The 23,661-nt window shown below is 35.8% G+C and overlaps 1 protein-coding gene and 1 pseudogene across 3 annotated transcripts in view; one reads left to right on the top strand and one right to left on the bottom strand.

The window, feature by feature from the left end:
• LOC102911433 (melanoma-associated antigen B18-like) overlaps positions 1-23,661 on the bottom strand; it is a 545,146-nt gene that overhangs the window by 348,365 nt on the left and 173,120 nt on the right. The gene's annotated exons all lie outside the window — the stretch shown is intronic.
• On the top strand, positions 19,736-20,222 carry LOC107402843 (large ribosomal subunit protein eL42-like; annotated as a pseudogene).

The raw sequence follows: 23,661 nt of genomic DNA, 5'->3' as shown, positions 1-23,661 counted from the left end.
TCAAACCCACCATTCTTATTATAGAGAAACAGATTCTGACTTCCTGTGTTCTCATCTTGAAAGAGAAGAAAAAGATATGAATCACCAGTGTCCTCTATTCTTGTATATCTACATGAGATTTCTGCTTGGGATACTAGCAAAAGCAGGGCATTAGCATGTTCCAAAGACCTTTTCCCTGGGAGTACCCGCACCCACTTTGGGGTAGCTTCTTGACTCTCCCTGACTCATTTTTAGCATATGTCTACAGTTAAGGGGGGTAAAATTTACTGACACTTATTAATTTCTCCAAAACTATTTTTATGTTCTAGGCTTTTCCATTCCTCTCTAAAGTATAACCTTTTGGAGTCCAAACACCAAGAACTCAATCACTTCTACCTTCTGCCATAAATTCAGAGTTAAGTAAGTCATTGAGCCTAGCTACCCAAACACAGGGTGTGTAATGGCAGGAGGAAGTACACAAGAATTCTATGCATATTAACATTGCAAAAATACTAAAAACGTTATTCTACTGCATATTTAAATACTATGGAATTGTCTACCTTTTCATCCCACCTCCAGCTACAATGAAAAGCAATAATAATGACATGACAGGGACTTGTTTACACCATCAGATAAAATGAAGAAGCATAAGCCAAAATTCCAAACTGATTCTACCATGCCAGCAACTATTTAATTTGCCTTCCAAAGAAACAGACAAACCTCTGTTTCCTTGGTGCCCTTCATTAAGGTTTCAGTAAGCAAGACCTTCTAATCTGAAAAGTTCATACACATTATCAGTGAGAGGAACCTGAAAGGAAAACTTCCCTTTGGTTTGTCTAATTAATCTTGGCAATAACAAGAGTTGGTATTTTTGAGTATCAGTGACATGGCAGGTACCCTACAGATCCTTTTGTTGTTTCCTTTTATTGTCCCACAAGAACCCATGAGTATATTATTATTTCCTTACTTTTTCCTATGAGTAATAGAATTAGTTTTTAGAAGTGGTAGAAGTAAGCAGGTGTTTCTGAAATCCAAAATTAAATCCACTTCACAATCACCCCATTCTATTGCAAAGCAAAAAAGAAGTAAATGCCACAACTGATGTGTCCTCTGATTAAGTTGGAATTGGAACACATTTGTTGTACTCTACATGAGCAAGACCTATATGAATCAACTGGATAAGTATACTTTACATGCCTAGAAGAGTAGTGTCATTTGATGTACCATTTCTATAACCTGGAAAAACATATATAATCTTTTAATGGTGTATATGGGAGGATCCTTTTCCTTTTAAGGGTGATTGAATATTATATAAACTTTGGTAGGCACAAAACAAAGATTTCTGACTCAAACATATTGTGATATGATAAGTCATCTTTGATTTAAATCTAAATTTAAAACATGAAGATGTCCAACCACTTTCAAATAGATCTCAGGCCTGAATATACAAATTAAGATCCAGAAAAGATATCAATATAACCAGAACCAATAAAATACTAAGAAAAAAAAACAAGTTAAGTGTTTTATATATATATATATATGCTCGTTTCTCTTATACTTATTCATGTGATTCTGTAAGACTTAATGTATTTTATTTCCTCACCATCATTTCATTCATATCTTGCTGCCTTATTCTTTTACTGACAACTGTTTTTGTTCCAAAAGCTATCACTATTACATCACAATTAGCTATGTAAGGAGTTGAGTCCAGCTAGAGTCAAGGGAGGCCTATAATCCTGTTACAAGCTCCTTTGTCTCTGGCTATAATTGTTGCTCTTGACAAAATGCTCCTTATGGGAACTAAATGACTAACACTTCCATAGCACATAAAGAAACACAACTTATGCTTAATTGGGAAAACATGAACTAATGCTTAAGAGTCATCTACTCCAGCCCATGGGGCCCATAGTGCTCAGTAATGGCAGTGCTTTAGTCCTCCACACAGCATGGGTTTCTTTCATTGCTCTGTTTTCCTACATTTCAACTCTGCTTGCTGAACATAAAAGATCTCCATAAGAACACTTCATTTCCCCAGCCAAAAAGAATTTATAATTAGAAAGTGACGGGTTGCTGTATACTGTATTTAAAGTGCTTTCAGAACTTGGGTTGCCCTAAAAATGATCCTTTAGAATTTTGATGTGAACTTGTTGGTTTTAATCACTGAGTATCTATTCTTTTTTCCAGCCTTCTTCCCCATGGTGTCTCCCCTTCTGATGACTTCCCCACTGGAGAGATGTAATGGTAGCATATGTAATTATCCAATACACATTTCAAAAAAACATTGAGTAATTTAACAATCACTGATATTTAAGCAGAACTTTGTCTTACAACCACACAGGATTTAAGGAATTAACCCTTTTGATTATTTATAAAAGGCTTTCAAGTTTTCATCAGTAAGAGAGTATGTGTTGTTGTTATTATTGTTGCTTTTTCCCTGACTCCCGTTCACTGGTGTTTAATCTCAAGAGGTAGATTAATAATTCCCTCTAAAATACTCTTTTCATACTTTTTTCATCAAAAAGTCATCATAAACTTCATAAGCTATTATAGACAGTTCAGGATACAGATATTTCAAAGACTAAATGCCCTAATACTAAATACACAAGCACAAAAACCAGGGACTTGATGATAAAGAAAATTAAGTGATTTTATCAAGGTGACCAGAGAACTCATCATACTCCTTATTTTTCTTCCTTCATTCATTCGAAGAATTGATGTCATTTTCCTGATACTACAATCCTGCATCCCTTTTCAAAGTCTCAAAAACAAATTTCTTATATTCAATGAAGAGATGCAATCATTAATTTAAGGGTAACAGATATACAAAATACTTATTTACTAAGATAAACAATTAACAATGACATCAATTAATGCAGACCTTGTTGTTTTTAGAGTCAATGTGACTTTGCAGACAGCAACATTTACTAGCTTAACGATAGCTCCATGTTATCTTACAAGCTACTTGTCTTTTTTCTTTTAAGGGAAATTCCAGGATTAGTCACTTTTCTCAGTCAATACCCATTTTCTCAGTTCTACAACAATCTCATAAAAGTATGGGGTATACGTACAGTTTATAGGTTAGATCAGAGAAAGTGAAAAATATTTTTTTCCAAAAGTCAAGCCCTTCAGCAGCTAACAATCAAAAGACAGTGTATATGGAGATGGCTGCTGAAAGAGGTTTCAACTCTGCTTAGGTAAAAATGCAATGCTCTAGCCAAAAGTTACAAAATAGCCCGCTATTTTAACCTCTATGCCATGTGGATGCAGCCTGGCCTCAACTGTAGAAACAATATAACATTGTCAGCAGTATCACTAGGTCCTCCAAAATTCTCAACTCTTCCATTTTCTATGCACAGCATTCCATGTGAGAGTTGAACATACATGATTTAAAGAAATGAAAGTTCTTTTCCTTAGACTATGTAATATATTGTAACCAAAAATTCAATGACATGCTCATTTATTCATTAATTTTTTATTGTTTTTTGAGACAAAATTTCTCCTTGTAGTTTTTGGTGCCTGTCCTGGATCTTGCTCTGTAGACCAGGGTGGCCTCGAACTCACAGAGACCTGCCTGTCTCTGCCTCCTGAGTGCTGGGATTAAAGACATGTGCTACCAGTGCCTGGCTTATTTATTAAAATTTTACTAAATATATTTTTAGTCTAGACTCTTCTTCTCAGAACTGGTGTCTACACTGGTAAATTAGATAAATTTATTGCCCTTATTTGTGCCTTGCAATTGTCTAATAAACCTCTTCTCCCATTTTCCAGGCAGTAACTACGGTTATAAAAGTAGCCTCAATAAGTAAGTATTATATAAGAACGGCTGATATTTTTATTCTAATGTGCAATATAGTTCCCAATCCCAGCATTAATATAGTCACTGATCCTTCTCCTTTTTCTGAATTTGGCTGACAATTAGCTTCTCTTTATTTGGAACTCTAAAGCACAATTGCCCCTGCAGAGCTCATTAGGACTCTTGCTCAAGTTACATGCATTATTGTACATAGTTGGCATATTTCTAACATTGTAAGTATGCCTTATTAAGCAGAATTTTGCTGAATGAAGCAGACCCTCATTTTTATAAAAGAGAGAAGGAGATAATACTGAATTCTTGAAATACAAGCTATAGGCCAGTCTACAAAAGTGACCATAATTTTGGACTCTGAAAGAAAATATACTTTGAAATAGCTCAAAGAAATTTACCAACTACAAGCATTTAAATTGACTGTGCTCAATAAAAATCTAATTATGTAATGGCATTTGTCAGGACAACCACTGGTTTGCAGTTCAGTTTAAATGGGTAAAATAAATGAAATCACAGAGGAGAAATGAATCTTTAAGTATAACAATCAGAAGAGTGGCTGTTCTCGGTCACAGAAGTGGATTAGAAGTACACATGATAGACTATTCTAGAATGGCATAAAGGTTTGATATCTCAGTTGGCTGGGAAAATGTGTGCATACATTTGTCAAAATTTGTCTGGTAATTCAGTGAACATCTGTGTATTGTACTGTACATAAGTTTGATATCATTTTTAAAACTAAGTAGAGAAAAATAAATATTTTGGGTGGAAATGACAAAAAAATTAGTCTGCAATAAAGAAAAATTCAGAAATTCAAGAAAAATCTGTCAAGATTTTCAAGGAGAATTGGCATCCAATAGTAGCCTTGAAGAATGATAATTATAGTCAGAGAATAAAACTGCTAGTGGAGGATCAGAAAAATATGTACCTTTGGGGAACGTGTTATATAGCTGTTTCCTCCAAGATTAAAACCTTCCATCACAGAGGGAAGCTCAGTAAGATACAGGATGTTTATAGGAAGATAAAACAACAGGATATTCTAAGAGGAGGTAAAACACTCCATTTTACAGGGAAACTTGTTAAGCTCAGGAAGTAAACAATTCAAAATAGCTTTAGAAAGTCCCTGAAACTAACCAGAATCATTAGGCCTCGCCCTTTCTAACCATATTTAGGAAGACTGCTAAAAATCATTCTCAGACAAGACTAGCTGCCTAGAAAAGGTCAGACCAACCAAGCTACCTAAAAGAGGCTCAGACAAGCAAAACTTTCTAGAAGAAACAGACATTAGCCAAGCTGCTTGGAAGAAGCAGAAACCAGCTGAGCTGCCTGGAAGAGCTCAAATGAACTGAACTCCACAAAGTAGACATCCTCCAACTCATTGAGCTGCCTGCAAGTTGTGTAGTATACTCTAGGTTTCCAGCTTTTGTGAGCTGCCATGCATCCAGGGGTAGTATTTGATGATGCAGCTAAGTAATTTCTGCTGTGTAAGTAAACCTGGATCTACATTCTAGTAAGTAACAACAATAAAACTCAACTGTAACAACTGTTAATTTGGTATGTCGTCAGTTCCCTCTCTGGAGTGAGTAGACATTTGTTCTTGTCTCTCCAGGAATAGTGTTATGCGACAGTAAGTAATTATGATAAAATCTCAAATAGCCAAACTGTGTGGTTATATAGAGTTTTGTCTTTAAAAAATGAGGAAGTATGAAAGACTTTCAAATGAAATTCTCTCTCTCTCTCTCTCTCTCTCTCTCTCTCTCTCACACACACACACACACACACACACACACACACACACACACACAGAGAGAGAGAGAGAGAGGGAGAGAGAGAGAGAGAGAGAGAGAGAGAGAGAGAGAGAGAGAGAGAGAGAGAGAGAGAGAGAGAGAGAGAGAGAGAGAGAGAAATCTGTTTGGTGGCTATCTGGTAATCTAGGCATAGAGACATAGAAACATTGGGCAATGATAGAAGGCATCATTAAGGAAAACATTTTAACAGAATCTTGTAAGCTGTAGAAGAGAAGGTTTTGAGATTTAAGTTTTGGATGCTATTTATATTTCTGGCCTGGGCAATGATGTTGAAATAGAGAATGTAAGAGGAGCAACATGGAAGGCAAGGAAATTGAATTCTCTCAGACTCCACTGTTTTAGATTCCCAAAGACACCCAACAAAATGGGACTATGCACATAGACTAGCATATACACACACACACAACACATCACAATCCAGAGATGATGGAATGCTCTTGGAATCCCCATGCTGGGGAGGTGGAGTCAGGAAGAACCCCAAGACTCACTGTCCAGCAATCCTAGCCTACTTGAAAAGCTCCAGGACAGTGAAAGGCTCCATCTAAAGAAATTAATTAAATATGAATTTAAAAGGAGAACAATTGAAAAACACCAGAGATTAAGTTGTAGCCCTCCCATGTGTGTGCACAAACACATACAGAAAACACACCTTACAGCTATCCAGTAAACTATAGTCGTCACTTCTAAGCCCTTTGACTGGTCACATATACTATCTGCTTTTATCAATAGACTGGAGAATATATATAAGGTGACCATAGCTATAGATTTGCCCAGAATATTTATTACTTAGGATTGTTGCCCCATAGGTTAACTTTCTGTTACTGCAAAAATATATGTGATGATCAAATTGTAACAAAAAAAAAAGATTTAAGCTATAACAATAAAGGTGTACTCTGGCCCAGTTTTAGATAGTTTAGCCCATGTTGTTGCTTTGGGCTTGTGGTAAAGCAACAAATCATGACATGAATGAATGGAAGATTATAACCACTCACTTCCTGGATAGAAAGTAAAAAAAAGAGAAGACAAAGAACCTCAGGTTTCACTCTCTTTCAGTGGGATACCCTCAGTTACTAGAAGCACTCTCACTAGGCCCCATCTCTTATGAGATCTACCACCTACCAACATCATGCTCATGCTAAAGAGTAATATTTTAGCATATGGACTTTGAAGGGACCTTGGTACAAAACACTCAGCAAAGGTGATAGTATCAGTTTTCTCTCTCCCCTACTATTATGCTTTTGCAATGAATTCTGTGGTCACCTGTTATAAAATTTTGGGGCTTGTGTTCAAGTTAGAGATAAGGGTTTTTTGGTTTTTGGTTTCTTTTTTTTTTTCCTTTTTTGGTATTAGTATGCAGAGTTAAAGGATGAGATTATTCTAATAGAGAGTAAGAAATAACAACACAAAGAAAAAGCTAGAAGAGGAGGATATGTGTGTGTGTGTGTGTGCGTGTGTGTGTGTGTGTGTGTGTGTGTGTGTGTGTGTGTGTGTGTGTGTGTGTAATATATCTAGACAGGGGAAGACTAATACAGAATATTATTCTGGAAATCAAAGGAGGTTTGCCTAGGAAATTTCCTCTAAAAGAGTATAGAATTCAAGAAGAAAATAACTTTCTACTGAACTCAGAGAGACAGTGTGTACTAAAATACTCACCATGTAGAAAACTACTCAATAAATTTCTCATAAGGATTTGAAATAAGCAACTTCTGTTGCTAAAATAAAAAATTCTTGCAAAAAGTACCTTATTTACTTCAAGATTCTAAAACAAAAATTCCATAGACTATGTAGCTTACACAAAATAAATTCATTCCTTACACTGTAAAAGTACAGATCAAGGTATATGGTTATTCTCTTCCTATAAGGGCACTATTCCTGATCTGCAGATAGATAGCTTCTTCCTGTATCCCCACGTGGCAGAGGGAAGGAGGGGAGAAGGGAGAGAGAGGAGAGGGTACATGAATGTATTACCTCTAGTGACTACTCATTTTTTTATGCTGGGGATAGAAACCAGCCTTGTGGGGACTGGAAAGATTGTTCAGTGGTTAAGAGTATTGGCTGCTCTTCCAGAGGGCCTGGGTTCAATTCCCAGAACCTAAATGATGGCTCACAACTGTCTTTAACTCCAGTTCAGGGATCTGATGACTTTTCTGCCCTCTGTGGTTGTTGGTATGCATGCAGTACACAGACATACATGTAAGGCAAAACAGTCATACACATAACATGAAAGAGAATCTAGCCTTATGCACACTAAACACACACTACTCCACCATCTTCATGTTTCCTTTCATGAGTGGCCCAGCATTATGGCCGGCATTATGACTTTTCAAAGGTGCTCTTATTAATACAATTACTTTGGGACCTAGGATTCAACACATGGACTTTGAGGAGGCACAAACATTCAGTCCATATTAGAAGCCCAGCTTCAAAAAATGTAATTTTTTTTTGTAAGCTACAAGTTTCATTTCAGGAGCTATGATACAAATCAATTCTTCTTTCTGAAACAGAGCACACATTATACCTCTAACAACATTATATACTCTGTGTGATTCTTCTCCCATGCTTCAAATGATATACAAAGAGATGTTTCTTTGTCCATAATTCCCTCAAATACTGTCTTCTTTTAGATTTTACTGCTTTCTATCATCCTTGAGTATAGAGAATTCAATTTGAAAAGTATCGCCCTTCCTACTGTTTATATGTACCTAACAACTAGAATTACTTCCCCCTATCATTCTTACATTTTTTTCTGTCATTTCCACTGCATCTTACCAGAAATAAGAACAACCAAAATCTTCCACAAAGAAGACACTAATCTCTCAGTGAATCTAGCAGTTAACTATTTGCTTTCCATAAGCAAATACATAATGTGCATAATGATTAGCAAAAAAATGTATGAAATGTAGTAAAATGGCACAAAACTTTCCCCCTCCCTCATACTGAAACAATTACATGGTAAAAAATAAAGTCTTGTTTGTCATGTTTATTTATACACACACAAACAATTTCCTGAACAATTTATGTATATTTCCAAGAGTTTGAAGCTCATCTGAATATAAACTGGTATTATACAATCTCAATTTTAAATGACATTTATCTTAAAATCCATAGCTCATCTATGTCGATGATACTGAAAACAGAAAAGATAAATAAGAGGAAAATAATCAAGCTTTATACTTCTAAGATTAAATATATTTGGCATAGTTTCTGGCAAACCACAGGGAGGAGGGGACTAGACCTGCCTCAACTGAATCTACCAGGCTGGGCTGACTCCCCAGAGGAGACCTTGTCTTGGAGGAGGTGGGAATGGGGGGTAGGTTGGGGGAGAAGGCTGGGGGGTGGGAGGAGGGAGGACAGGGGAATCCATGCCTGATATGTAAAATTAAATTAATTATAAAATAAAAATATCTATTAAAAAACTGGCATTATAGCCGGGCCGTGGTGGCGCACGCCTTTAATCCCAGCACTCAGGAGGCAGAGGCAGGCGGATCTTTGTGAGTTCGAGGCCAGCCTGGGCTACCAAGTGAGTTCCAGGAAAGGCGCAAAGCTACACAGAGAAACCCTGTCTTGAAAAACAAAAACAAAAAAAAATGGCATTATGTAGCTTCTTAAAAACTGCCAGTCCCTTTCCCTTTTAGTATAAATAAGAGTACTTCTGATAGGAAGAGAGCAATCTAATTGGTTTATCAGGCTCATATATAGGGTCCAGAGTAAATAAGATGTCTAGTGCCATACTTGGAACTGGAAACATTGATGAACTTGAGACAATGAAGGCAGAGCTCACTCACACGTCTGACTGGCTATTAACATGACCTCGGCAATATGCCTATCTACTGTTTTCACAGATTGTGAGTAAAGTCTTTCCTCCACTGGTAGGTTAATTTTGACTTGGTTCAAAAAAATGATCATCTAACCCCAGATCACTTAACATCATTGTAGACTGAACTCCAGCTCCCGGTTTCTTCATAAACAGATTTCATAAGTCGGTGGTTAAAATAAAACAGGAAAAGGTATTTAGAGTCCTTTTGAGCCTGTAGCAAATCTTAAACACCAACTGTACCAGTGAGCTACTTCTAGCTTTGAACCATTGTCTTATGTTACACAAGACTGATATCCTTCCAAATATATCAGAAAGGGAAAAAAAAAAAAAAAGAAGGGAAGAGAGGATAATCATCTGAAGACCGGAATTTCACAATAATTTAATGTATTCTTTTTTTTTTTTTTTGGTTTTTCGAGACAGGGTTTCTCTGTGTAGCTTTGCGCCTTTCCTGGAGCTCACTTGGTAGACCAGGCTGGCCTCGAACTCATAGAGATCCGCCTGGCTCTGCCTCCCAAGTGCTGGGATTAAAGGCGTGCGCCACCACCGCCCGGCAATTTAATGTATTCTTTAAGTATATCTTGGCTTCTTTTTTATAAATTATTGATTTTTTTTCTTTTTCCCTAGTACCTTAGCTGGGTTTTTTATTTCTTTAGAATTAATGAAGCTTTATAAAGGTGTTTTTCAGAATAGCTACATGAGGTTTGTTTGGGGGGTTGTTTTATTTCTTGAGACACAATTTAGGATAATCTCACCCATTATAAATTAATTTAGAGAAGATTTTCTGCCTTAAATTCTGAACAATGAAATTAATTCAATAAAGTTATACACCTTAGCTAAACTTTCAATCTTCTAAGGAATCAATGTTATTGGAATGTGCTAGAAATAATTTTAACTTATGAAGCAGGACAATATTTCAAGACATTGATGAGTTTTTTCCTCTTTATAAGTTTCTGTGATCCCATTATTCTGCTTCTTACTACTCAATATCCTCAAGGAGAAGATAAATTAACTATCAAAGTTAAATAATGTCCTCAGAGAAACAAAATAAATAGCAGACATGGTATTTCTGAAAACGATGGTTTCAATCAAAGAAGCCACAATACGTAGACAAATTATTTTCCTCTGTTTTTTATTAAAAAGACTTCTCATACATATTAAGATCCAGACATTTAACAGACATACACTTGGATAGTAAAGAATAAAAATTGAGGGAGGTTTTTAAGCAGATAGGTATGAGGAGTTAAAACATTTGTTAATGCAACTAGTTTCTCACTGCTTTAAGTGCTAGGAGTGTAGCCATGAATTAAAACAAGATAATTCTCTCTCTCTCTCTCTCTCTCTCTCTCTCTCTCTCTCTCTCTCTCTCTCTTTCTCTCTCTCTCTCAGAGATATAGTAACTAGTAGAGTATGAAAACCTAGGATAGCACTGTAAAATGTTTAAGCTGGTATATGGCAATAAATACATGCTTAATAGAGATAATCCAGTAGAAGATCAAAATTAGTTAGAATATAATGGACACTTTAGTTAATCATGTATTGCAATAAGGAGAGCATTAGTTAATAGCCATCATGATCAGAGGACATCATAGAAATTCAGATACTTCATGGTGGAGCCAAGCAACAAGAATGACATCCAACAGTCAGATGGATGAAAGCTCTTCAGAGGGTGTGATCAAAGATGAAGCCCTCCACACCACCCTGATTCTTTTCTGCTTATATCACTGTACCAACCTGATACCATAATAATTACCCTAATCCACACATCCCAATCACAAGATGGGATCTATTCTTCCAACTTGTGAAACCGATCTAGTCTTGCAATGATTTTGACCAACAGAATGAAACATAGTGTTGGTACGCCAGCTCTGACTCTGAACCTTGATAGACTATTTTTCCTTTTGTATAGTATTTTGGAGCCTTTCCATAACCACATAAACAAGCTGAGACTATCTTACTGAAGAATGAAAGATAACTTACAGGAAAATACAGTTACCTCAGAAAAAGCAAACATAGACCAGACTCTTGACATATGACTCACCAGACAAATCAGTAGTTCTTTAGATACCCAAATTAACCCAGCAGGAGCAATGATGAACACCTGCCTGAGTACTTGTGAACAATAATAACAAGTTTCATTTTAAGCCATTTATTTCTGAGGTGGCTTGTTACACAGTGATAAATAACACACATCCATGAAAATGTATGCATTCTGTGTAAGTTATAAAGGACCTTCAGATCCCTCTCTGCACAGTGAAGAATAAGGAGATAGAAAGTACAGATAATTTGACTTTAAATTCTGAGTTGACAGTAGGCTACATGATCTTAACTATAGTATCATCAAATGAAATTTTTGTGAACTAAAGTTCAATATGAAAGATAAAAATTCACAAACATCTGAGTCACAATTGTAAGTTAAAAACCAGTTACACTGCTGCTATAATGATTTGAATTTTTCTAGTGAGACACCTGCTCCAGGAAGTCAATGTTGTCACTAAATAGCTATGAATTTCAAGGGACATAGCACCTGGTATACCAAAAAGTAATTATTTCAAGAAATCTATAACTGTTGTTTTCATAACTTTTATTTAATTTTAAGGGCTGTTATTCTTTACATATACATTGGATAGCTTCTAAAAAGAAAAAATGTAAAATTAACTGTAGAATATAATGAAGAGCACATAGACTATAATAACATCCAGAATGCTACTGATTTCTTCATCACTTCCATGTACATGGTCAAATGTAGAGGTTGAAAAAAAGCCTTTAGGGCTCAATAATAGTGGAGGGTATGCTTAGCATGTGTGAAGCACTGGATCCAGTTCTCAGCACTACTAAAAAAACCAGTATGCACATTTGTCATTATTTATTCAAATAATATTAAAGTACCTCTTTCCCTCAACTGAAAACATTCATAAAAGAACCAGACCTAGGAACCACAGGGAACATACGAGGTTTCAAATGGCACTTCCCAATGTTAGAAGTTAGAAGCAAATCAGTTAATAAAACTTGGAACCAAATCAGGAATAATGATTCAATACAAACAAATGGCAGGATAACAACACATAAAATTTGGATGATGTCTCTAATTAATATGGTTGCAACATTTGCTATAATGTTCATAAAAATTGCTAAAATTTGGGCTGACTTGTTATTAATCAACTGATAACCAGAACAGAGGTCTAAAACTGCCCATTCAATGTCATGGATGACATAATTTCCTCTTCTAGCCAGAAAGGAAGCTGGTAAACAAGTAACACCAATAGCAATAGGCATTTAACCCACAAAGGACTAGATACTTTTAAATTAAAAGTTAAATTACTCAGCTCAGTGCACTGAATTGAACTAAATTTACTTTATTGAGTTTATAAAGTTACAAATTCAATTCAATAGCTGTATTTCAAAAGTTCAATAGCTACATGTGGTCCAAGGCTACACTGTTACATTCTGTAGACAGAGGGTTAAATTTCCATCTTTGTGTAAGTTTCCTCTGAATATCACGGTTTTACTGGTGTAATGTGAACCATAAATATCTGTATCTTTACTTTTAAAAAACTTTTCAATTAAACTTTGATGATAGAAGGCCTTAGCTTGCGTTACAATTACTAATTTCAAAATAGAGTATAATGTAGATGTCATATTAGAATTACACCAATAGGCACCTTATCACTTTATTATGTACTTGGATCTGAGTTAAGTTCTTGCCATTAACGAAAGTTACAAACATCAGCAGCTATGCCAGTGCATCTTATTGAATCTGAAGATTAAGACAAGAATTGTTTAATTGGTTAAATCTATGTAAAAGATATTGCATTAGACTAGAAGTTTCTACCAGTGAACCTTCTCATTTGTATAATGTTGGTCAGACAACAAGCAAAAACAAATGGTCATCTTGCTGTCTTCAGTAACCTTAGGAAGAAGCTATGATTATAAAGAAAATTTGGAAACAGATTGGTCTTTTAGCCACATGGAAAGAGAATGCTTCGGTAACACATAAAGAATAAGGCACATATCATGCAATTCAATTCTTTTGGTGGGATCAAAGTTCTTTTTTGGCAACAGTATTTTGTAGTATTTCAGTAGTGTTTCTGTCATTAAAAGAATAATGCTCTAAATATAAAAATCACAAAGGTACATGATCATAAGTCCTTGGAAAACAGGAACTATAAATGGTTTAGAATATGATTTGTACACAAAGGAGAATTGCTTAAAATCATTTGAAATTGACCGAATAATGCTATCAAAACAAATATGTCACTAATACATAAAAGCAGCAGTATAATAATGTCCATACAAGACATATATTACATGTATATTTTGGTTAAGTATAAGGCTCAAAAGACGCTGTGTATTTAAATCCTACTGTGCTTATATATTCAACAACAAAATAGAAAAATCCCACAGTGGAGGATAGGAATAGAATACTTTCAACTTTTAATATGGGAAGAATGTGAAGAGGACTTACAGAAAAGTAATAAAAAATGATTAAAGTTTTAGAAATAGGATTTAGGAATAAAGGTTAAATGATTTGAAATGATCAAAAACTAAAGAATAGAAAGGCAGGAGGTGTTTTAATACTGATCTCCAAAACATGAAGGCTTATGTCAAAAGAAATGAGTGTCTATCTCAAGAAATAAGTATCTATCTCTGGCACTGACAGAGTAAAAAGAAACAATGAAAAATATGTAGAATTACTATTTTCTGAGGAACTCTGTGATGCATTCCACCACAGGCTTACAAAACACGATTTTCAGGTTATAGATGCAAATATTTTAAAGTTACATAAAGTTTGCTATCAAAAGAGAGGCAAGAGCCTTTGTAAGAGCCCCTTTCAGCCCCACCTTGGTACGCATAACTTCTTCTAACACTAGGCCAACAGGGAAGTATCAGAATCTCTCTTCAATCTTCTAAGATAATCTCATGCAATCCAAATATTTGCCTTAGTAATCACTCTGTACTACCACAACCACCAACCTACTTATTTTTGCATGTATGTATGGGAGATGTGGGGCAGGGAGTGTATTTGATAGTGTATGTGATTAAATACTGTAGATGGACACCAGGATGTCTTTATAAATTGCTTCCCCATGCTATTCTGTTTTGAAACATAATTTTTCACTAAATCTAAATTTCAATGTTTTTTTTCTAGACTGCCTGACCAGTGAACCCCTGTCTCCAAACCTGCAGCTCTGAGATTATTATAGGTATGTACTCCACATTCTGCTCTACATAGGTGCTTAGAATTCAAACTCAGGTTCCCAGGCTTGTACAATAAGAACACCCAATGAGCTATGTCCCAGCCCCCAATCAACTTTTTATCCAAGAAAACTTTCATAAAGAACAGTTAAAGGAAGGAAGAATATAAGATAATAGGGAAAGAATGAAACATTTTAAATTTGAATTATTATTTCCCAAAAGTTAAATGCTGCACAAGTGTTGAAATAGAAAGTCATTGAAGTTAGATGAAAAATGATTTAAACTCAGCCTCTTCTGTGTTCTGAATGAATCATTTCCAAATTCATAGTAGATGTGTAATCACCAATGCAACAGTGTTGGGAAGTGAGGCCTGCTGGGAGATACATGGGTCATGAGAGCTCTACCTCATAAATGGCACTACTATAAAAATAGTACCACTATAAAAAAGGACTTGTAGAAGTGAGCTTCTCTCTCCCCAGATCTTCTACCATGAGGAGAGGTACAAGTCTTCCCTTCCAGAGGATGCAGAAGCAGAAAAAATGAGCCCTGAACTACTGGCACCCTGATCATGGGCTTCCATATCCTATCCAGAACTGGAATGATGTTCTTTGTAAATTATCTAGATTCAGTTATTTGTATAACACCACAATAGGCAGAGACAACCACTTATTTGATAGAATGACTTTTACTCAATTTCATTTTTATTAATTCAATCGCTGAATATTACGCAAGCACCCTCTATAGTGCAGGTACTACTGCAGGCTCCAAGAGAAACATCAATAAATAAAAGATAACAGCCTCTGCCCTCATGAAGCTTATTGATAAGGATTTAGATGTTATTTCAGTGACTCTGTCTTTTATTCTGAAAATATCACTAGCAATAGAATGACATTATCTAACATTTTTAGATGATTACTCTAGATTTTATGTTAAGAATCAGGAAGAAAAAGAAAAAAAGTAAGGTAGAGTGTTCAGGTAACATTGTCACAAAGAATCCAGTCAAGACGTGATGGTCATACTAGAATATTAGCTGTGAATGTGGTGAGAAGTGGTCTGATTCTGTAAGTATGTTGGCTCTAGTTTCAATAGAATTTATTGATGAACAGAATTCAATGAATGATAGAAAAGCCAATACAAGTCTTATGTTTTGTTTCAGAGAAACCAGAAAAATAGGATTGCTGTCAACTACGGGGAAGGTAAGGCCCCCCCATTTTAATTAAATGTTGGCTATGCCTAAGAATACAAGACAGAAAAGCTAAGGAAGTAATTACATGACCTTCACGTTCTTGGACTTGGTTTTACTTACCTATATCTTACTTGTATATCTTATATATATATACAAAATCATGAAAAACACATGCCACATGGTAGGTGATCAAGTAAGTGAGTGGCAACCACCATCCCTACACGGCGGAGGTCTGCTAATGTCAGTAGGGGAGATAAGAAGAAAACAGGGCAAATGGCTAGTTAATGATGGTCAGAATCACACTGCAAAACAAAAGTTACAAAATCGCAATGGCATACAAAAACAAACACATATTTAGTGGCTGTCCGATTATTTGGTCTGAACTGGGCTTTGCTTACTCATGAGTGGGCCACAAGCCAGAAACAAAATTGGTTTCAGACAGCATTAACTGGGAGTGGCTCTGCTCCATGTGGCTTTCATCCTCCTCTGGGGATCAATGTATTTGTCCAATAGTTGTTAAAGAAATTCAAGAGGTATCCTGACTAGTTGAGTAATTGCTGCAATATTTTACTTGGTTTTATACTAACTGAAAGGATTGTTAAACTGAAGCAGCCTTAGAAATCCATTTCTCAGTCCCCTGGTTCTCTCAATGCTGCCTTCTAGAGGAAGGGATTCGTTCCAGAGGCAATTGCTCAAAGGCAAACCTGAATTACATTCTAAGTGATATGAGCCATCACAGATCTTCATGCTACCAGCAATTTAGCTGTATCATTGCAGAAGATGGAGGATTTGCAATGAGGGACAATTTTTATTTTAAACACTTAAAAAAAAGAATGCAAATGTACATACCTCTTACTATAATGCCAGAAATGGCCAATCTTCTCTCAGTTACCAAAATATATCTGGTTGATTACAAGTGACGATTAGGATTCAGGTTCAGTTTTTAAAGTCATCAGCTTTCATTTCTTATTCACCTTTATTTTTACCATTACCTTGATTTTCTTAAATTTGAGCTGATGATATGTTATCAGGGCAGGGATGAGCAAGACTTTAACAACTGTTCTAGGTCTTTTCAATTAAACCAGTTTTATGAGTTGATGTTTTCATGGATGGAAAAAATATACCCACTAGAGCAACTTAATACTAGGGCATAAAATGTAAATACACTTATCTGATATGCAAAATTCTGCATTATCTATATTTAGTCATACTTGTATTGTACATACATATAGCATATAGACTTAAATATAGTTTATGAGGATGGAATTATGGTTCAGTTATTAATTAAGCAATATGTGGAAAGCAACATTTCTGACATTGATAAGAAAATTAAATTTCAAACATAGAAAGCCTGAGACACAGTTGGGTGCATCCAATCCCCCAAGGATGTGATTATCTAATGATAAGCCATGTTTCCTGCAGCTGCATGATTGCTGTTACAAAAGATGTTTATTATAAGTAAGATTGTGTTCTTTTTGTATGGAGAAAAGATAGAGTTAGTTGCACAGAATATCAAACAGATGTTTCAGCCTAATTGTGTCTCTCTTCAATGGATTAATTCTTGCTATTTAAACTGGACTACATCTGAACGCAGATATAGTCTATATGAGGAATATATAAATACTTCTCTAGCAAATTTCACTTCACTGTAAAATAAACAGATACTGAAATTACAGATGCAGGCAGTTTTGAGCCTCCTCATTTTGTATGTACATATATACAAAAGCTCATGAGAATAATACTGACTCAGGATGAGCTGGGAAACTTTCCATTAATGTAACTAGTTCTTCTATAGTGCTACCAGTTGTGAGAGGATTGGCAAGGATGAAAGACACAATTTTACTTTGTTAAGAAATTACAGAGTAAATTTAACTTTTTAAAAATAACACTGAATTTCTGATCTTGATCTTTTTAGACCAACTACAAGCTAACAATGCCTAAGTCATGTCTATACACTATCTTCTTCCAACCTAATGATTCTCATGCAAAGGATTTTCTGCTATTACTACAAACAAAACACAGATATTGAACAAGTTTGTCAAAGACCACACAACTAGAGACTAGGAACACTTGCATTTGAAACTAAGATCTGTTAGAGTTCAAGAACATGTTTTATGCTATCCCGTTTCTGTGGTGGGTACTTTTTGTTTGTTCCATTCAGATTTACATTCTACTGAGGGATCCTAATTTATATGAGCTCCACTGACATGCTCCCTTGCCAAGTTAATACCAGCAAGAGAACTGACAGCTATTATCTGGAAGCTGCCTCATTCTTCATTCATTCATCTCTCTAAGCCTGTCTCTGTGCCCCGCCACCTCAATTCCAGGTAAAACTCACTGTCTTTGTTCATTTACCCCTTGATGACAATAGGTTCTTTAGATGAGTAGCCACAGTTCCCTTTACATTCTCTTCTGGTTTCCACTTCTGCAAAAAAGATGTCTCATACTACATAATCTCTATATTGTTAATCTGGGTATTTAATTGTTTAGTTGGGGCTTTTTATATTTGTCATAAGGCAATAGTCTGTAAATCTTAGTTCAACTCTGGTCTTTCAACAACAAAAAGTTCTTGTGTATATATAAATATATATACATATATGTTATGTTTTGTATAACATATACATTATATATATGTATATATATATAATAGTATTATAGAGGATATTACAAGTGAATGTAGCTTAACTCAAAAACCAAGAGTCAGAGAGAGCTTTTATTGCTTAGTACATTTTCTGATGCTGTAATAGAGTATGTGAGCCTTGTAATTTATAAGGCAGAGACACTCATTTTGATTCAGGGTTCTAATAGCTGGGAAGTCCAAGAAGAAGGGCCATTTAGTGAGGGCCTTATGCTGCTACAACAACTCATGGCAGAAAAAAATGGAGGCAAGCAGACACACACAATGGAATTAAAATATGGGAAAATGCCACCTTGATTTATAACAATGGACTCTCCTGGTAACTAAGCCAGTCCCAAGAAAGTAGAAACATCTGATTTACCAATGTAGTTAATCATCACAGTAGTAGAATACATCACAGCTCTAATCCCCGTGTTCCCAGTAATTCCTACTAGCCCCTAACCTCCTACAACTGATACACCAAAGACTAAGGTTCTGGTGCATAAACTTCTTGGACACACACAAAAATCATAGCACTTCTTCTAGTGGTTTAAATGAGAAATGTCTTCCATAGGCTCATGTATTTGAACATTTGGTCCACAGTTGCTGATGCTGTTTGGGGAGGTTACAGAACATTTAGGAGGTAGAGCCTCACTAGAAGATGTATGTCACTGGGGTTAGCCTTTGAGGGTTTATAGACACTCCACTTCATGTTATTCTTCCCTACCTCTTTCTCTCCTAAGTTTGGACAAAATATAACTTTTCACTTTTTCCTTCTGTTGCCATACCGTCCTCACCATAATGACTACCCCTCTGGAACCATAATCCAAAAGATTCATTTCTTTTTTAGGTAGCTTTGGTCATGGTATTTTATTACTGCAACAGAAAAAATAACTAATGCATTAATGAGGAGTTGCTGAGATGGTGTGGAATTTGCTTGAAAGACGTTTTAATCAAACCACCCAGGATGACAAAAGCACAGAGGTTTGAGAAATCAAAAGATGTGGCAGGGGAAGAGATTCAAATATGGTAGGTCTTTCCACACATCGAGAGCTGGTAGTGCAAATCAGGCTTTAACAAGATGTGATCCTGGAGAGGTAGAGTAGTAATTCTAATATTAAAAGGATTTCTAATCTACTTTTTGTTTTTGTTTAATTCTTAAAGCATTACAAATGGTATATGTCAAATCTTGAATTTTAGAAAATTCTGAAAACATAAACATATGAACTATTTCTGAAGAAATTATAAAAATTTGAAGGAGGTGTGTGGTTGAGGCAGTGATCTTGGATGCTGGGTCTCTCATGTTTATCGAGTAGACATCTCTACTGCAAAGATGGTCAATGTACCTAAAACTCAAAGGACTTTCTGTAAAAAATGTGGCAAGCATCAGCTTCACAAAGTGACCCAGTATAAGAAGGGCAATGAATGATTCCCTATACGCCCAAGGAAAGTGATGCTATCATCAGAAGCAGAGTGGTTACAGTTGGGCAAACAAAGCCAGTTTTCTGAAATGCCAAAACCATAAAGAAGATTCTGCTCAGGCTTGAGTGTGTTGAGCCCAACTGCATCTCCATGAGGATGCTGGCCATTAAGAGATGCAAGCATTTTGAACTGGGAGGAGACAAGAAGAGAAAGGGCCAAGTGATCCAGTTCTAAGACCTGTGCTTTCTGAGAGGAAAATCTTGGAGCAGTAGAAAAATCATCTCCTGGAGCATGTGAAGTGCCCAGTCCTGCAGACCCAAAGCTGCAGCATTTCCACGACACAAGGCAACAGCAGGATAACCAAGAGGAGTTCCATTGAGGGCCCAGCATCTATAGTGTAGCAGAAGCCAGAAGCCTCAAACCAGACCAATGACTTGGTGATGTATTTATTGCCTGTATATATTATATATATACTTGTTGTACTTATTGTATATCGTTTGTCTTATATTAGTTATAACCTTTAATTATGTTAGACAAAAAAAGGGGAAATGTGATGATACATCGTGTACATCAATAAAGCTTACCTGAGGATCAGAGGACAGAGCCAGCCACTAAATTAAACATAGAGGTCAGGCAGCGGTGGCACACACCTTTAATCCTATGACTCGGGAGGCAGAGTTTTCTCTGTGAGTTCAAGGCCACACTGGGCTACATGAGAGAAACAGAACCAGGAAGTGGTGACATAAGTAATATGGCAGGACACAGAAAGGGATATATGGCATGAGGAAACAGGAACTCTCTTGAGGCTGAGGATTTCATAGAGGTAAGCTAGTGGCTGGCTGTTCTGCTTCTCTGTTCAGCTTTTATCCTAATATCCGGTATTGGATTTTTTATTATAAGACCTTTTAAGATTCATGTTACAATGACTCATAGCAATGAACACTTATACATAAAGATATATGATAAAAATGTTTACTGCATGACTCACTATATCTCATTACAGCTTCCATGATGAGATTTTTTTCCCTATTTTTCTTTTATTTTTCTCTTAAATTTTATTTTGTTATACTTTATTTGGGGGGTGAGGTTGCAAGGGCAGAGGGCAGATATGAAGGGATGGGAAGTGAATGGCATCAAGATGCATGATGTGAAAGACAAAGAATAAATAAGAAGAAAAATTTAAAAACAGAAAATACATTTATTGTTAGTGATACCTAAAAAATTGAAGCAAAATCCATTTTGTTTTGAAGTGGTGATAGAAGAGAAGTTTTAGACAGAAACAAATTGCTTTTGGTGGATTGGCTTATACATATTTTATATAAAATGGAGTCAGAAAGAAATAAAGGATGCCACTTAAAGTTCTGCTCTGGACCACCAGGTTTTGAAATTAATGAAATGTCAGGGTTTCTCTACTACATCTCAATAGCACTGAGGGACAAATAATTAGTGGTGATGGGGAAGGTATCTTGAGCATTATAGCATAATCAGCAGAATGCTTGAATTCTATTTGCTAGATACCAATATCCTTTCCCCATGAGAAATAAAATTGTGGCCAGACCTTGCCATATGTTCCCTATGTATGGGGGCAAAACCATTCCTAGTCAGGATACACTGCCCAATGCAGAACATGCAACTAAGAAATGACCTGTGTAACAACAAACTAAGTACTACTCTTGACAAAGGAGTTTGAAGATTTTATGTTAGAGTTTCTTTGGACAAAAAAAGGAGATAGGGCATAGAAACCTTGGTACAGAAATCTTTGTAACACTAAAAACTGTTATAAATATTAGTATATTAACTATGGAATTCTTGAAGATACTGAGATTACCTTGGAATTGCCCTGATAGCTATCTGACCAATTTCAATCATTAAATTTATTCAGGCCTCAAATTTTATGGCAATAATAATATCCAATAAACATAGGTAGTTTTTCATTTTTTATTTCCCAGAATCTATAACCTATTATCAATGAGTTTAAACACACATAATCAGTCAATTTGGGGGTTGTCTGTCACAAACAGCTTTTTAACCAAATCAGTATGTACCTCTGCACATGTGTGTATGCGTCCCCATGCACGCATGCATTATGTGCTTTTACCTATATAGTCTTCCCCTAACTACTCTATGTTATGAAGGGGAACATCATTCATAATTCCAGTAGCCCTGTTTTGAATAGATGGACTAATATGCTCTAAAATCAATTGAGTGGAAACAAGCAGCACAAGAATTAGAATTCAATGGTGTATGATTAATTTGGGTCAGGTACCTTGACACACTAGGTGATGTTTCCATACTTCTGTAGGAACTCAAGAGCACCTGAAATCTGCATTTCCATCATGTTAATAATTGTCAACGCTATTGACTGCTTACTACGTGCCTGTAACCTTTAGAACTTTATAGGCAATATCTCATTTCGTCTTAGTTCAAATCCTTGAAGTTGTTATTTCCTCTTTTGCTAAGAAGGATACTAAGGTTGAAAATGTTAATGGGTTTGCTCAAAGAGTTATAGTATGTAAAGACCATCAAATCAGAAGAATTTTGGGTAGAGTCGTGTTAAGTTGTAAGACAAATTGCTAAACGGTCTTATTAATAAGAAACCTGGAGCCAGATAATCGGGTAAAAACTGAAAGATCAGAGGAATAAGACAAGCCACAGCCAACCTCACCTTACCAATTCCTCAGCCTCCAAAGAGAGCTACTTCCTGTACCCAGGCGTATATCCTTTCTGTGCCCTGGCATGTCATTTCCTCTCTCTACCCAGCTACATCACTTCCTCTTTCTTCCCAACTCTATCACTTCCTGTCTGTCTGTACAGACCTCCAGACCTCTATGGTTAACTAGTGCTGGGAATTAAAGGTATGTGACACCACACCTAGTTCTGTCCCCAGTGTGGCCTTGAACTCACAGAAATCTGGATGAATCTCTGCCTCCCAAATGCTAGGTTTAAAGGCATGTGCTATCATTGCCTGACTTCTATGCTTAATATAGTGGCTGGCTTTTCCCTCTGATCTCCAAGTAAGTTTTATTTATTACAATACAAATAAAATATCACCACAATAGGTCTCTCTGGACTTCCATGCCATATTTTTACTCAGTCTCATTTTAATATCCACACATGAAAACAATAAAGGGTTTTACATATTTGACTTAGTAAAATAAAATCAATACTCAGTCCTAGCACTTGAGGGAATTAATTAAGGATAAGCCTGGGCTACATAGTGAAACCTGAGTAGTTGGAGGAGGAGATGGGGGAAATTCATGATATCTCATCGTATACATTGTTGAAATTTGAAAAATAAAGAAAAAATTAAAAATAAAAAGAAAAAGCCAAGAATATAAGCACAAGCTTGGGAAAAAATGATGAGCAGCTGAACGAGAAGAAGACAGAGTTTGAAGAAAAAGCAGTAGGGAAGAAGAATCTATTAAAAACTCATGAGACATTAAAGAAATTGAAGACCCCAAAGTATCCTTTAGAAAGGTAATCTTCATTTAAATTGTAGTTCAGCTATCATATCAAATTATGAAATTCTATGAGACGTCTTCACTATTAGGAAGTTAAGGAGCAGAAAGTTAAAGTTAAAAATTAATTCTATAAAGCATACAGGAAACAGTAGAGACAAATGAACTACTATACTTACTTTAGCTTGAATCATTTAACACATAAACTAGAACACTTTTATTCTACATTGAGAGGTATTGCTCAAACTACTATGGTACTTAAAAAACTGATAGCTGATGGCATTATACTAACATCATTAGTTAATAATGTATCATTTCCATATTAAGTTGTAAAAATATATTTCCAGAAGGAATGAAGTGAGGAAGGAATGTGGTCTGG

This window comes from Peromyscus maniculatus, chromosome X, assembly GCF_049852395.1.
Source record: "Peromyscus maniculatus bairdii isolate BWxNUB_F1_BW_parent chromosome X, HU_Pman_BW_mat_3.1, whole genome shotgun sequence".
In the NCBI taxonomy this organism is placed as follows: Eukaryota; Metazoa; Chordata; class Mammalia; order Rodentia; family Cricetidae; genus Peromyscus; species Peromyscus maniculatus.
The sequence above is the reverse complement of the archived record's forward strand: the minus strand, read 5'-3'. Positions and strand labels throughout refer to the sequence as shown.